At 49.0% G+C, this 15,096-nt stretch overlaps 1 protein-coding gene and 1 long non-coding RNA gene across 10 annotated transcripts in view; both read right to left on the bottom strand.

Moving 5' to 3' along the window:
- The window catches only part of BICRA (BRD4 interacting chromatin remodeling complex associated protein), a 66,375-nt gene extending 65,575 nt beyond the window's left edge, over positions 1 to 800 (bottom strand). For all 9 annotated transcript variants that reach the window (XM_072608156.1, XM_072608159.1, XM_072608163.1 and 6 more), the window contains exon 1: positions 671 to 800. The gene's annotated coding sequence lies outside the window, so the exon portion shown is untranslated. The remainder of the gene's footprint in view (positions 1 to 670) is intronic.
- A 222-nt stretch (positions 801 to 1,022) lies between these two features.
- On the bottom strand, positions 1,023 to 13,692 carry LOC140503827 (uncharacterized). The gene is made up of 3 exons (XR_011966887.1): positions 13,270 to 13,692; positions 4,734 to 4,828; positions 1,023 to 3,257 (listed from the first exon to the last, which is right to left on the bottom strand). It is a non-coding gene; the product is annotated as an uncharacterized lncRNA (long non-coding RNA).
- Between the last annotated feature and the right edge of the window lie 1,404 nt (positions 13,693 to 15,096).

The following is a 15,096-nucleotide window of genomic DNA, read 5'->3' as shown; positions in this document are numbered from 1 at the left end:
TTAAGGGATCCCTCCTCATCCTTCCACCTCCCCCAAAATGTTCACTAGGGGCCCCACGTTCCACCGAGCATTCTTGGTTTGGGGGCAGGGGGAAAGGGGGAGGGGAGGAGAGCGGGAGAGAGGTGAGGACGGCTTGCCACCTCCAACCGGGAAATCACTTCCCCGGTCCGGCCATCTACCGACTCACACTCCCAGCTTCCCCGCGCCACCTCCCCCCCATTTCTTTCTCTTCCGCCCCCAAATCGGGGGTGGGGGGTGTCAAAGGGAAGATAAGGGGGGCTCCGGGGGGTGGCTTGGGAGGGCACGGAGAGGGGAGTCCCTTTTCCCGCGCCCCCCTTCTCTCTCTCCCCTCCCCCCGGGCCGCCAGCCCGCCCGCCGCCCGATGGAACGTTATGTATCATTTTTCGGAAGCTCCATTGTGTGCCCGCCGCCGGGGCCGCCGCCGCCGCAGAGGGGGGCGGGCGGGAGGGCGCTGGGTTTGGGGGGGCCCCCCTGGCTCGGGGGAGTGGGGGAGGCTGTGAAAAGGCAGCAGCGCCGCTCCCGGCGGGGGGGGGGGCGGGGGGGCTCCCCCCGGCCCCCCCCTGGCTCGGGCGCCCTGTCACAGCCCCGACTCGCAGGTAGGGAGAGTTAAGAGATTTAAAGAGAAATTGCTACATTGTAACAAACTCACCGTGATGTTTGAGCAGCCGTCGGCGCGGGGTCTCCGAGACGTCCCCGCACGGGCTGCACAGGGAGGACCCAGAGCAGGCCGAGCCGCCGGGCCGGTCAGCGCAGTGCCTGATCGCATGGCCGCCCGCCCGCCCCGGGCCGCCCCCCTCGCCGCCCCGCGGCCGCCGCCCGGGCCCCGCGCGCGCGCCGGGGACGCCCCCCGCCCGCCCGGGGAAAATTAAAGAAAATTTAAAATGCTGAGAAAAAAACCATGCATGCTGCCCGTCCTCCTCCCCCCCCTCCCCTCCCCTCCCCTCCCTCCCCGCCCCACGCCCCCGCCTCCCTCCGCCCTCGCGGGGGGCCGGGCTCCGAGCTGGCTCCGCCCCGCGCGGCCCCCGAGCCCGCCCGGCCAGCCGCGGGCACGAGGCTGCCCTCATCCCCCGCTTCCTTCCATCTCCCGCCTCCGTGCCTTTGCACGAACGGACCTCCGTGCCCGAAATGCCCTCCCTTCCCCCAGCTCCTGCCACCAGCTCAGCTTGTGTCCCCTTTCCTGCTAGTAATTGTTTAATAAATGTTTGTATCCATTTACCCTTTCTGATTCCTCTCTCACCCCAGGGACACCAACTAACAGGGAGTGCTCTCCCCTCCTGCCCACCAAATTACTTTGTATTTTCTTGGGGAGGTGCGTAAGCTCCTTGAGAGGAAAGATCGTGGGGCTTCGCTTTGACTTAAGCCTTTTTTTGTATCTCTAGCAAGCAGTTAGCACCCTGGCTCCCAATAAAGGCTAACTTACTGACTAACCGACCTGCCAGCTTTTTGACCTAGTTCGTTAAGGGTAGGGTCCCTTATTTTCGGGGGAGAGGGGGTTGAATCCCCTCAGAGCACTTTTAAGAAGTGCTTTTCTAGTTGAGAACTGGCAATCAAGTTTTGATTAAGACCCTGCAGTATGCTAAGGCGGGGATGGGGTACCTGCCACCTTGAGGCCCTGTATGTCCCTCAAATTCGGGGCTGCAGGTTGTCCCACCCCTGTGCTAAGCTCTGGATATATTAAGGGCAAAAAAAAGTAGGAAGGGAGAGGCAGTTCCTACCTTGGAGAAGCTTACATTCTAATAGATGTGAATTACTGACAAAATAAATACAAGGTATTTAGGAATAGAGAGCAAGGTCAAGGAGTGAAAGATACTTAGTCTTTCAGTCTTTTCAGTCAGCTCTGCTTCTTCATGACCCCATCTGGGGTTTTCTTGGCAGAGATACTGGACAGAGATACTGGATCAGGCAAAAAGAGTGAAAGATACATTGTGATAGATACAGTGGGGAAAGGGTTGGCTGGGGTCCAAATCCACCTCTGATTAATTACCACCTGTGTGACCTTGAAAGTTACTTCATTTTTCTGGGCCTGTTTCCCCTCCCTAAAATAAAGGTTTGGGACTAGATGTTCTCTGGGATCCCTTCTAGCTAGAGAGCTGAGATCCTAAACCACTTCCTTAAAATGCCTCTGCAAAAAAATGAGAGAGTTGGACCAGCTGGCTTTGGAGGTCCGGTATAATTATGGAGATTGCATCCTGTAAGTCTAGGTGCCCAGACTTGGAGTGCTACACACTGGAAGGGCCGTGGAACACCTCAATAGTTCCCTGAAGACCACCTCTAGCTTCAATTCACATCACTGCTCCCCTCATCTCCTCCTCTGCAGGATGGACCAATCTGGTGGCTGGGGGATCTGTCCTTGGTTTCCTCATCTGTATAAAGAGGGGTTAGCTAGGTGACCACTATGGCCCAGGACCAGGCCATGCTGTCACAAATATTCATGCCCTTGTTTCCCATGGGTTCCTAAGTCTAGAACATCCTGGCCAACCTTTAAAGCCCTACTCTGTCCATGCCTACATGTCCTCCAGAAGACCCTTGTCCCTTTTTCTGCCTGTCTTTGACATCATCCACCACAGATTCTTCTAGGTGCCCAGGTCTGCAAAGCCAGAGAGGAGTTTGGGCCAGAGAAACCCAGGACTGGAGAACTCCAGAAATAGCTGGGGGGTCAGTAAACAGAGCAATGAGGAAGTCCTGAGTTCAAATTCACTTTCAGATACTCACTACCTGTGTTACTCTGGGCAAGTCACTTAACCCTTGCCTCAATTTCCCCCACTGTAAAATAAGTATAATAATAGTGCCTACCTCCCAAGATTGTTGTGAGGATCAAATAAGATAATATTTGTAAACACTTAGCACACAGTAGGTACTTAATAAAGGCTTTATTCTCTTCCCTTACCCTTTCTGTGTCTGGGTCTCTTGCCTTATTTGTGAAAAGAAGGACTTTGTCTTCAGGGGCAGAGCTTCCTAAACTACTTTGGGTTCAGATTTGCGGTTGTTCAGCCCTGACTCTTTGGGAACCCTTTGGGAGTTTTCTTGATAGATATTTCTCCAGTTCATTTTATAGGTGAGGCAAACAGGGTGAAGTAACTCACCCAGTGTCTGAAGCCAGGTTTGAATTCAGATTTTCCTGATTCCAGGCTTGGTGTTTTATCCACTGAACTACCTGGCTGCCCTGGGTTCAGCTACTCTGATGGAATCCATGAATCCTCATCTGTGGATCCGAGGGCAGAGGAAGAAAAAACCACCTGGGCATGGAGATAGGGAGGGACATTGATTCACATTTAATACTTTAAGAGGAAAATGTCACAAGCATCAGACTTTTCTCCTAGAATCTCAATTCACATTACATAGTTTTTACTTGAGGGCTCTATGGAACACTCTGAAAAACACAAGACTTGGGGCAGTGTGATATAGATGGGGAGGAAAGGAGAGGGGAGGGAAGGTCCTGGATTTGAAACCAGAGGACCTATGTTCAAATTCTGGCTCTGATGGATACTACCTCTGGAGACTTGGGCAAATCACTTGCCCTCCCTAGGCCTCAGTTTCCTCATGTGTAAGATCAGGCCTGTGAGATCCCTTCCACTGAAGCCCCGGCTATCTCCAAGCCTCCTTCTAGCCCTGAGGGTCTTCTACCCTTTCCATTCTTGGAGGCTAGCCTCAAAAGAAGATTTTGTAATGATTCCTGCCTGCTGGGACTGTCATCTCTGAAAGGCTAAAGGATGATATGCTTTTGACTGAACATCCAGCATCCTTCCTGCTCATGAAAGGTGCTGTGCTTGTCTGACCTTTCCAGAATTCATGTCTTGGAAGGAGGCAGTTCCAAAGGGCAAATTTAGGTCCAGGGAGATGTCACAGAAAGAGCCCCTGGACTTGGGCATCAGGAAACCTGGGTTCAATCCCTGTTCTCATTTGAGAACAGGGTAAGTCCTTCTCTAGTCTCAGTTGCCTCATCTACAAAATGGGCAACCCCCACCCTGATTTTCTTACAGGATTTCTGAGAGAGCCTATGTGAAAACTTCTGGAGGACTCCATGGAAATATTTCTCTAGGGATTTTTATTATTTTTATCCTAATTATTTTTATTATCTTTTATAGTTATATGTATTATATTTTATTATCATTGTCTCCCCAACTAAATTCTAAGCTCTTTGAGGACAAGGAGGTGGGGCGAACTGTCCTCTACCTGGCACTGTCCAATGGATGGTATGTAAACTCTCTTGGCCCCACTCAGCATCACCCACACACTCAACTTTGTTCAGGGAATTATAATTATAAACCCTTTACTGTGAGGCAGGAAAAGAGGGCAGCCCCGAACCTTCCCAGCCATTCAGATCTCATCTAGCCTCAGAAACTGGTCCCCTCTGAAAGCTCTCTGCTCCCAGCATTAGCTTCAATTTCAGAGCCTATAACATAGCCTTTAGTGAATTGTTTTCATTATCACCAAGAAGCCAAAGGGCCCAAAGCTTGGACTGTATTACCGGGTCAGGAAGGGACTAAGAAAAGCCAGACAGGTTGAGGTGAATTTTGGTCACACTGAAAGCCACAGGGTCAGGTGAGGGTCTCTAGCTGCAATGCCTCCCACCTGCCAAATCTGAATCCTACAGAGCCTAAGTACCACCTCTTCCCAGAAGCCTCTGGACCTCCCCAGCTCTCCTCAATTACAGTACTCGATATGAGAACCAGCCCCCTAATTTGACACATTGTCATTTTATGTTTGCTCACCTGACAGTGCCTTGTTTGTTTGTTTTTTAATCTGGACTGTAGACTTCCTGAGGGCAGAAACCACATCGGATACCCTGTTGCCTTTGGTATGGTGCCTGGCAAAGTGCAAAGCATACAGTAGGAACTAGATAAATGTTTGGAAAGAGTTTAGTTCAACACACCTTACTATGGGGCCCCTCACACACTGATTAAATCCCAGAGTTTCAGAGACCAGCTCCTTTACACACAGCAGACAGCAAGCATAGAATCCCAGAGTTGGTAGAGACCTCACAGGACAGTTAGTCTAGTCTTTTCCTCAAAGCACGAACCTGCTTGCAACATTAGGTTGGAGGTCAAAAGTCCGTAGACCTGAGTTCAAATCCTATGTCCATACTATCTGAGTGATCTCTCGCACGTCATTTAACCTGTCTAGGTCTCAGCTTCCATCTCTGTAAAATGACTAGCTTACCTCCAGAATCCCTGGTAGCTGTAGATTTTATTGTCCCTGACCTGTGGTCTTCCAGCGTCTACTTGAAGACCTCCAAGGTTGGGAGTCTTGTTACTTCATGAAGAGGTCCATTCCACTTCTGAATAGCTCTATTTAAAAAGCTCCTCCCTAGAACCATACAGCCACCCCCACCCCTACCCTCGCCTTCTAGGGCCAACCAGAACAAACTTTCTGTGCAAAATGAAAAAGGAAGAATCTGCCTGGAGAAGAGACAGTTTTCACTGGTGGGCAGAGGAAAAGCATGGAACAGACTTAACATCTCTGGCACTCCCACTGAGAGACACCCCCCCAAAAAAATTACAGATTCTCCCCAAACTCCCCCTAAACAAAAGGCATCTTTCCACGATTCATTTGAGGTTGAGTTCAAAACAGAAAAACTCCAGGGAACAGTCTATTATTACTAGGCTCTTTTCTAAGAAGTCTTATTTATACATTAGTTTTGTATTAAATTCATTTCTGAAAGTACCATCCCCAGCAAGTCTTCTTTCAGTCCACCACATATGTATGTGTAGTATGTCTGCACGTATTCTAGACACACACAAACACCACACATACACACATACACGTATTCTAGACATTTTGATCACAGCTCAGCCAAACCATCCACCAGGTCTAACCGAGTAAACCGGAGACCCTGGGCTGTGCCAAGGACAGAGGGGAATTTTCTGCGGTCTCTGGACTCCCGGCTGGTCCTTAGGAATGCTCAGCTGTCGGGTTCGCTACATTGTTTGCCCTCGTTGGACACGCCGTTCCCCCGTTCGCCCCGCACCCTTCCGGGCAAGCCTTCCCATATTGGTCCGCATTCTGCAAAGTCGTCGTTTCCCTTAGGGTACACGGGCCCTCTCTCTCTCCTCGTCTCCACCTCCTGGCTCCCTTCAAGCCCCAGGAAGCCTTTCCCGATCCCTCTTAGCGCCTTTCCTACGTAGATTCCCCACCACCACCCCCATTTATCCTGTATATAGCTTGTTTTTACTTAGTTGCTGGCACTCTGTCTCTCCCCCATTAGACTGAGCTCCTGGGGCGCAGGGACTTTTTTTTTTTTTTTTGCTTTTCTTTGTACCTCTAAGCGCTCAGCTGTGCTAGGCACACAGTAGGCGCTCATTGCTCGATAGGTCTGTGAGCCCCAATTTGGGCAACCATTCCCCAGTCCAGGGGCGCTAATCTTGGGCTACCTTGCTCAGGGCTGCTTATGTCTGGGTCTTGTGTGCGTCTGGGAGGGGGGAGGGAAGGAGGACTTTCCTCCAGTCTTTGAACTTCTGGGGTAGACGCCTAGCAGTGGGAAATCAGGGTCCAAGGGGGTGGGTATGCTGTTTGATCGTCCGCAGCGTAATTCACTGAGCTCTTTTCTGAGCCTTGTCAAACAAAACAAGCTCCGCAGTTCATCAGGGCTGGGTTCTCGTGACTGACTTCCCTCCCTCCCTCCTTCCCTCCGGGTCTCCTTGGCTCCTCCTCCCTCCTCCCTGGGCTCCTCCCTCCCTCCCTCCCCTTCCCCTAGCCCAGGCTGGATCGCAGCTGCAGTCAGGCAGCGGAGCGCACAGCTCAGAGCCGGGTCCTCAGCTCCGCAATTAAGAACGGGTTGGGGCAAGAGACTTGAGAGCCTCGCTTCCCATTGGCCAGGGGGCCTCCCCGGGAAGGGGGCGTGGCCCTGGGCCCCGCCCCACCCTCCCTCGGCTCACACTCCCCCTCCCCCCTCCCGGCCCTGATTACCCGGGTTAAATAGGATGGAGCCGGCCCTCAGAATTTTTAATCAAGAGGCAGGGCTTGGCGGTTTGTTTATACCCCTCCATTGGCTGGATTTGAATTGGCCGTGCTGCTGGGGGTGGGGACTGCGGGACAGCCCGCGCTGGTGGCTGGGCCCAGGCTTCCTTCCTGACAGCCCCGTGGGCACGGGCGCGGGCGCGGTCCGGGAGCGGAAGGCTGACGGTGTCAGACCGGGAAAGAGTTTGGAGGCCAAACCTTCCTTTTACAGAGAGGGAAAACTGAGGCCCAGGGAGGAGAAAAAAAAGCATTTGCCCAAGGTCGCTGGGCAGGCTGAGGCTTCCAACTTCAGTGGCCATTGCAGGACCCCCGCAGCCTCTTCCCCATCTCCCCCGGGGCTGGGGCTGGTGAAGTCTGTGGACCCCAAATGTACCTTTTAAAGAGCTCTGTAAATGCTGACTCCTCTGGCGTAGTGTATTAAAATGCATGAGATACGGTCCGTGGGGTTACAAAGTAACCTACAGTTATCAAAGTATCTAAAAATAAATTCAAGGAGCCAGATGATGAACCTCGGGCTGCAGAGCCGGAACCCTGCTTTGCAAAGGCAGAGAGGCATGTGCATGCACTGTCTGATATGACCTAACTTTTGGTCAAGTTGGGCGGACCGTTTTGTTTTCCCTCTGTTCATGGGGGAGAGGGATACGTTTGTAAATAAGGGTTATGTCAAAGGAGAATATGAGCCTGTCAGTGGGTTAATATTTATGAAGCCCCTACTATGTGCCAGGCACCGTGATGAGCCCTGGAGATAAAAAGAAAGTCCTAATGGAGAAACGTTCAAACCACTCTGTATGGGCATATGGGCACAGGATGTAGACAGCAGGAATTGGAGGAGATCCACAGAGGGAAGGCACTCAAATAAAGGGGGTTCAGGAAAGGCTTTCTGCCCAAGGTGGCATGTTAGCTAAGAATCTGAGCCAGAGATGATGAGGGAGAGCGTTCTAGATATGGGGAACAGCTGGGGGAAATGCCTGAAGTCTGAAGATAACATCTTGTTTGAGCAACAGAGAGGAAACGAAATGCACTGGATCTTAGGTACTTTGGGGTAAAGGTAAGAAGACAGAAGAGAAGGGGCAGATTATGAAGGACTTTGAGCACTAACCAGTATTTTATATTTGATTCTGGAGGGGATAGGGAACCGCAGAGTTTACCGAGTGAAGAGGTACATGGTCAGAACCGTGCTTTAGGAAAATCACTTTAGTGGCTGAAGGGAGGATGGGTTGGAGCAGGCAGAGACCAGAGGCAGGCAGACCCCCTCAGCAGCTATTGTAGTGATCCAGACAGAAGGTGATGAGGGTCTGCACCAGGGGGAGGGAGGCAGTGTAAGAGGAGAGAAGAGGGGAAATTTGAGAGATGCAGTACAGGTGAAATCAACAGGCCTTGGCCTCCTATTGTATATGGGAAGTGAGAGCTAGTGAGGGATCCAGGATGACCCCAGGGTTGGGATTGTGAGGCACTAGGAGGAGGGGTGGTACCCTCTCCAGTAATGGGGATTAGGGGGATTGTGGGAAAGGAGGAGATAATGAGTTCTGTTTTGGACATGTTGGGTTTGAGATGCCTACAGAAAAATCCAGATATTCAAGAGGCAGCCTGAGAGTCGAGGCTGGAGGTTAGGAGAAAGGTCAGGGCTGAATAAATACATCTGAGAACCGTCAGCATAGAGCCTCTGTCTAAACCCGTGGTTTCGTCGGTATAGGATGAGGATGAACCACTTCCTCTACCAAATGAAACCTCAACAACTTAGAGGCTTTGAGAGGTGCCAAGACACCCCCAACCCCAGCCCGAGGAAGCCCAGAGCTTCACGGGTATATGTGTGAGATGCCAGCCTGGAAGCCAGACACCTTAGCTTGCAGACCATTTCCCTGTCCCCTGTAACACACACTTCTTGGGGTAGTCTGACTCTTCCTGACTCCATTTGGGGTTACCTTGGCAGAGATACTGGAGGGGTTTTGTCATTTCCTTCTCCAGTTCATTTCTAAGATGAGGAAGCCAAGGTGAACAGGGTTAAGTGACTTACCCAGATTTGAAGTCAGGATGACTTCAGGCCTGGCATTCTGTGGCACCTCATCCATTGTACTACCTAGATGCCCAGACTACTTCTGTGTTTTTAAAAAAAGATTTCCATATAAAGAAGATGAAAAGATTCTTAGAGCTAAAAGAGGTCTCAGAAATCATCTCTCCCAAGTTGGTCATTCACAAATGGACAAGCTGAAGCCCACAGAGCTAAATGATTTACTCAAGGTTTCACACTAAAGTAAAAGGGGTAGTTGGGTGGTCCAATGTCTAGAGCACCAGGCCTGGAGTCAGGGAGACCTGAGTTCAAATCCAGCCTCAGACACTTACTGGCTGTGTGACCCTGGGCAAGTCACTTCACCCTGTTTGCCTGAGTTTCCTCATATGAAAAATGAGCTGGAGAAGAAAATGGTAAACACCCTCCAGTATCTCTGCCAAGACAACCCCAAATGGGGTCACAGAAAGTTGGACATGACTGAGCAGCAACATAGACTAAGTGGTGGAGCCTGGTTTCAAACTGAGACTATCTCCCAGCAGACACAGAGGTCTTCCCACCACAGCAGTCTGCAGCTCATTAAATAACCCATGGTAAACTGTCCCCTGCCCCCAAGGAAGTTGGGAACATTAAATTGGGATGGATGGAGAAATGGAGGTGGGGGATTCTCCCCTACCCCATCCTACTATTGGCTGGCTTTCTCAGAAAAGCAAACTTGGCTTGGATTTAAGCCAGAAACCAGACTTTTCCAAAGCACTGGTGCTTCCCAGCCCTGCTTCCTTGCAGACACTACTTCAAAGCCTCAGGGCTGAGAATGGGGTCCCCTAAAGTGCTGAGAGGCCCCTGGAAGCAGGGATGTTTGTTATCAGCCCCCATAGCAATCACGCAGACTTCCTGCCAGACAGAGGTAGAAGAGGCTACAAATCCTCTCTTCTGAAGGAATGTTTCTCCTCTCTGTTTTAGTGATGTCACCAGAGTGATCATCACTGGCATTAAACTAACCTTTAAGGTTTTGCAGTGCGCTTGAGATCTGTTATTTCCTTTGATCCTAACTCAACCAGGTACTCTTGGATAGCACTGGGTCCTTAGCTGGACTGGCCTTTGGCAAAATTATAAAGCAAATAAGATCCTGTCTTTGGAAACTTTGCCCTTCTCTTTTTCTCCTTCCTCTGGCCATGTGACCTTTGACTGCCCAGTCCTTCATCCTGGCTGCCCCAAAGAGTACAGAGCCACCCAGTGGGAGTACAGATTGCCCTTACACCTGATGCAAACACCTTCGGACGTCCCATAAGACCCTCAAACGCAACATGTCCAAAGCAGAACTCAATTATTTCCCCCCCCAAATTCCCCCTCTCTTGGACTTCTCTATCACTGCCAGTCATCTGTGTTTACCCCCTTGCAGTCACTCTCTCTCAACTCCCCTATCTCACTTAGCAAGTGACTAATCAGTCACCCAATTTTGTTCCTTTCTCCACAATCTCACCTTCATCCCCTTCTCTCATTCACACTGAGCCTAGTCCAGGCCCTCACCACCTCTCCCCTAGACTGTAGCCACAGTCTCCTAACTGGGTTCCTTAGCTCACCACTCCCTCCACTCCATCCTTCACTCAGCTACCAAAGTGATTTTTCTAAAATGTCAAGTCAAAACAAAGAGCATTCATTAAGCGCCAACTGTATGCCAAGTATCGTGCTAAAAAAAGTAAAAGAGAGCCCTCACCCTCAAGGATCTCACAATTTAACAGGGGAGGCAATGTGCTAGTTAATGATTATGTACAAACAAGATATAGATTGGATGAAATGAAATAATCTCAGAAGTGTCCGTCTGACCTTGTCATCCTCCTATACAGTAAGCCCCAATGGCTGCCAATTATACCTAGGATCAAACATCAACCCCTTGGGGATAAAGAGTTCTTCACAAGCTCGCTACTTCCTGCCTTTCTAGCCTTCTTACACATTAGTCCCCTCCTTCACAAATGCCATGCAAAGCAATCGTACTTGGGGGTTCTCACATATACCACTCTATCTTTGCATTAGTGGTCCCCCATCCTTGGGAGGCCTCCCTCCTTGCCTCCAGTTCTTAAATTCCCTGGCTTCCTTCAAGACTTGGCTCAAGGCACAACATTCTACCTCCTGCATTTGCAGGAAGACTTGGCAATCCTAGACAGCTGTCTTCTATCTACTCAGGATAGGTAGATAGATATGGATATAGATGTAAATGTATACAGCCCCTAGGTGGAGAAAGAAACAGATTTGGTCCTTGAGGGCTAAGTGAGAGGAAATGGCAGGAAGGTGGATAGGGTACAGGGCCTGGAGTCGGGAAGACTTGTCTTCATGAGTTCAAATCTGACCTGACTCCATCTGGGGTTACCTTGGCAGAGATACTGGAGGGGTTTTGCCATTTCCTTCTCCAGCTCATTTATCAGATGAGGAAACTAAGGTGAACAGGGTTAAGTGACTTGCCCAGATTTGAAGTCAGGAAGACAAGTTCAGGCCTGGCATTCTGTGGCATCTCATCCACTGCACTACCTAGATGCCCACACTGCTTCTGTGTTAAAAAAAAAAAAAGATTCCCATATAAAGAAGATGAAAAGATCCTTAGAGCTAAAAGGGGTCTCAGAAATCATGTCTCTGAAGTTGGCCATTCACAGAAGGGCAAGCTGAAGCCCACAGAGCTAAATGATTTACCCAAGGTTTCACACTAAAGTAAAAGGGGTAGTTGGGTGGTCCAATGTCTAGAGCACCAGGTCTGGAGTCAGGGAGACTTGAGTTCAAATCCAGCCTCAGACACTTACTGGCTGTGTGACCCTGGCCAAGTCACTTCACCCTATTTGCCTCAGTTTCCAAATCTGTAAAAATGAGCTGGCAAAGGAAATGGCAAAGCACTCCAGTATCTCTTTCAAGAAAACCCCAGATAGGATCACAGAAAGTCAGACATGACTGAAAGATGATTAAACAACAATATAGATGTAGATAGATACCTAGCTATTTATCTATCTATATATTGAATGTACCAAGTTAGATAGTACTCATTAGATATCTATCTGTATCTATACCTAGCTGGCATCTAGCTATTTATCTCTTATATGTACCAAGTTAGGTACATGTTGTCTCTCCCCATTGGATATGTATATATCTGTAGATAAATATGTCTGTCTGTGTGTCTGTCTTTCCATCCACCTGTCCAACTATCTGTCTGTCTGTCTATCTATCTATCTATCTGTCTGTCTGTCTGTCTGTCTATCTATCTGTCTGCCTGTCTGTCTTCCCATCTATGTATCTTTCTATCTATGTATCTATATCTTGTATGTACCAAATTAGGTACATATCTCTCCCCATTGGATATGTATATATCTATAGATAAATCTGTCTGTCTGTCTTTCCATCCTTCTGTCCAACTATCTATCTGTCTGTCTATCTATCTATCTACCTATCTATCTATCTATCTATCTATCTCTTGTATGTACCAAGTTAGGTACATGTTGGCCTCTCCTGCCCCCATTGGAATTTAATCTTGTTGAGGGTGGCGGCTGCTTTTTCTTTGTATCTCTAGAACTTAGCCCCATACCAGGCATACAGTCAGCATTTAATAAATGCTTGTGGATTGATTGGTTGAATTACCACACGTAAGGCATTGTCTTAAGTTTGTGGGTTTGTGTGGTTTGTTTGTTTTGGGTTGGTTTTTTTTTTGGTGGAGGGGACAAAGGTGGAATATGACTTTTCCCTGCTCAGATCACTCCTGGACTATACCATCTCCACTCCCCACCCCATCCCCCACCCCCAGTTCTGGGTGATGAATTTCAGCACGCTGGAACTTGTCCAAGGTGACCAAGCCTGGGAAGGGCCCCCAAATCCTGCCATTTGGGAACTGGCTGAAAGATTCAGGAATATTTGCTTCAAAAAGAAAAGATTTTAAGAGGACAACTGGGCAGTTGCTGCTGGACTTAAGTGAGAGTAACTGGGAGGATGCCAACTGTGGCCTTTCAGAAGGAGAAGTTGGCTCCAAAGGGCGAAAATCAGGATTGACAGGTAGAGGTTGGCAGTATGTTGGTCTGGATAAGAAGCTGAACCTGGAATCAGAAAGACTTAGGAGAGACTAGCTGACCCTGGGTAAGTCACTTCACTTTCCTATGCCTCAGTTTCCCCAGCTGTCAAATGACAAGGTTGGCCTCTGTGAACTCTGATATCCCTTCCAGCCCTAAATCCATGCTCCCATGATAAATTGGTGGGAGGTTAAGTACAATGTAGCCTTTTTCACTGGTTAGAATTGTCCAAAGATGGAGACTCACCCTCCATCCAGCCAGACTGATTTCTCATGACTCCCGCTCAGGCACTCCATGTTCCAGCTGAAGTGGACCACTTGCTGTTCCCTAGACATAACATTCCACCTCCTGCTTCTGGACCTTGACATTGGCTGCTCCCCTTGCCTGGAATGCCCTTCCTCCCTTCTCCACCACTGGGTTGCCCAGCTTCTTTTAGAGCCCAGATCCAAGCCATGTCCTCCTGCAGGAGGCCCTGGCTGGCCTCCCACCTACCCCTTTGCATTGTCTCTGCATGGACTTTGTCTTCACTCAGCTGTGTACCTGATTGTGTCCCCAGGACAATGTAAATTCCCACAGATGGCTTCCTTTTCCTTAGTACCCGTGCCCCCTCCCAGCCCAGGCTGGGCACTGATGTTTCACCAGTCTGGCACTTTCTCTGGTGGTCCTGTATCCTGGGAACCCCCTCCCTCCTCTGCTTAGACTACTAACCTCCCGAGGCCCAACCAAAATCCCCCCTCCAACAAGGAACGCCTCTTACTTCTAGTGTCTCCCCTCTGTTAATGATTTGCTAATGAACTGGTTTATTTGTACACATGTGTTTGCATCATCTCCACCACAGGATTGTAAACTCCAGGAGCATAGGGACTGTTTTTAGTCTCTTTTTGTATCCTCAGCACTTAGCACCGTGTCTGGGAAATAGTAGGTGTTTAATAAATGTTTGTTGATTGATTGATAGTAGGCACAGAATAAATGCATGTTGAATGAATGAATGCCCCATTGATAAAGGTATCTGAGCAGAGGCTGAATAACCACTTGTTAGCAATGTGTTAGATCAAGAATTCTTAAACATTGGTGTCATGGGCCCATCTGGCAGTCTGTGGAAGCCTATGGACCCCTGGCCAGAATGATGTTTTTAAATGCATAAAATAAATATCATAGGATAACAAAGAAAATCAGTTATATTGAAATGGCAGGTGGTCCAGTGGATAGAGGAATGGGCCCCGAGTCAGGAAGACTCATCTTCCTGAGTTCAAATTCTACCTCAGACACACTAACTGTGTGACCTTGGGCAAGTCACTTAACTCTCCTTGCCTCAGTTTCCTCATCTGTAAAATGAGCTGGAGAAGGAAATGGCAAATCACTCCAGCATCTCTGCCAAGAAAACCCCAAATGGGCTCACTAAAAGTCAAACATAACTGAAATGACTGAACAGAAAGAAAGAAGTTGTTCAAATAGTTAGACAATTAAGTTCACAGGATCCAGGTTAAGTAGCTTGTTTTAGAAGGTAGGGCTAGATTTAACCAAGCAGCCATGTGTGGAAAGTAAACTGGATTGGATAAAGGAAGTTCCCTGATCCCTTTGGTGAACATATAGGATAGTAAGACTTTGGGACTGACTGACAGCTTGTGAGTATGCCCATAGACAACTTCATTGACAGGATGGCTGAGGGAGGTAGAGGTGAGAGGGGGGAGTGCATTTACTCAAATATCTTGAAGGGGGGAGGAGGAGGAGGGAAAGGATGGGGGGGAGGAGGCGGAGAAGGAGGTGTATATATCAGGGACAATCTCTATATTGAGCCTGGATCAGACTCTAGAGAACTGGTAGTTAAATTTCAGTGTGAACATTTGTATCAGAAATCAGTCACTTCTATAAATAAGTACCCGATTCTTGGTTGTTGTTAATTGTCTAGGGCCTAGATTTAAGACAGTTATGGAGAAAATATTAACAGTGAAGATTAAACTTAAAAGTGTGTCCTGCAAAGATGAAGAAAAAAATAACATTTCCCAGCGCGCTCTGGAACCAGAAGAGGATTTCAGAGGCCTTCATTTTACAGAGGAAGAAACTCAGCCCAGG

This window comes from Notamacropus eugenii, chromosome 5, assembly GCF_028372415.1.
Source record: "Notamacropus eugenii isolate mMacEug1 chromosome 5, mMacEug1.pri_v2, whole genome shotgun sequence".
Classification (NCBI taxonomy): domain Eukaryota; kingdom Metazoa; phylum Chordata; class Mammalia; order Diprotodontia; family Macropodidae; genus Notamacropus; species Notamacropus eugenii.
The sequence above is the reverse complement of the archived record's forward strand: the minus strand, read 5'-3'. Positions and strand labels throughout refer to the sequence as shown.